Raw genomic sequence first — 1,388 nt, forward strand, 5'->3', positions numbered from 1 at the left:
TCTCATTGGCTCATGTTTTCTCTTTCCTGTCATTCTCTCTCTCTCTCTTTCTGTCTCCCTCTCTCACAGACACACACATACGCATAGAGAGAAAGAGAGTGAGAGAGCGTGAAGGACAGAGGGAAGAAGATTGTGCATAAGAGACTCACAAGATTTCGTTAGGTCCCATCCGCATTGTTTGCGGTCAGGGAAAACGTTGTTTCACTGAGTTTTTCTTACGTTATTTGATGGCCGACCACAGTACGTCTACCGTAGCACAGAAAAAGCCCATTCCCTTCATCCCTCGTGTCCTCTTTATCCTTCATCTCTCCTCCATCAATCCTCCTCTTTGTTCACACCAAAGTAAGCTCTGAGTATCTGGCCAATGCAGACAGGGATGCCATTCGGATGAAATACTCCCTGTTAAAACTCTCCTCATTTTTTGGGGTATTTTTCTGTTGGTTGGAAAAGCCATCCCATTCCTGAGCAAATACTGGGAAGGGTGCTCTGGAGAATGTGGGAGGAGAGAGAGAGAGAGCAGAAAACCGCCACCCGCCACATAATCTCGCCTTCAAGGGAGATATCCTCTCTGCTTGAATCGGGGACTCAGAAGATGTGTTTACTGCTAGCGTTTGAGGGGGGGGGGGGGGGGGCGAGGATGGCCGGTAAGAGAACATGGGAGGCAGGCTCACTGATATACGATTGAACTACTGTTGAAAGGATCAAAAAAGTGCACGGATGATGGGTAGGCCAGGCTGGGAGTTTAGAGGACCCAAGGAACCTTGCAGAAGCTCTGCCACAGGCTGCAGTCAGAGCGGTGGCGCTGGGATCTTAAAGCAAGCTGGGGTGGTGGTGAGGGGGGAGGGGCTGTGGTCGGCTTCTGCAGCCACCTGAAATAAGCAGTTCTTTATTCATCGGGCTGATGATGGACAGTTCCAGTTTTGTGCCTCCTGTGTAAACATCCACCAACATCTGCTGGTCCTGTCGGCCCGTGACAAGGGCGGGGGGGGGGGGGGTTAGATATGCCAGCGTTGCGTCACCAGAATGGCGTTCCGGCACACTGTCCACAATGACGCCCTGTTGTCTCAGTCACTCATTTACACTTTACTCTTTTACGCTTTGTTTTTCGTCATCAATGAGCAGATAGGGCTTAGGTACCATGATCTAGGATTCTTGGGGGTTTTACATCTGATTTCTAATGCTTTTCATCTAGGAGTGCTTCCATGGTTACCCATGATGCTTTGCGGTATTCTTGGTTTCTTGTGATGATTGTCGCCTGCATCATTGACATTGTTTAGTTACTGGTGGGTGGCGAGAACCGTGACTGTAAATGTTATTTTCTCGAGTAAGCTTCCCTGCTGTGAGTGTGAGAGAGAAGCTGGCGTGCTTGTTAATACAAGCAGTGTTCT

Source organism: Gadus macrocephalus, chromosome 18, assembly GCF_031168955.1.
Source record: "Gadus macrocephalus chromosome 18, ASM3116895v1".
NCBI lineage: Eukaryota > Metazoa > Chordata > Actinopteri > Gadiformes > Gadidae > Gadus > Gadus macrocephalus.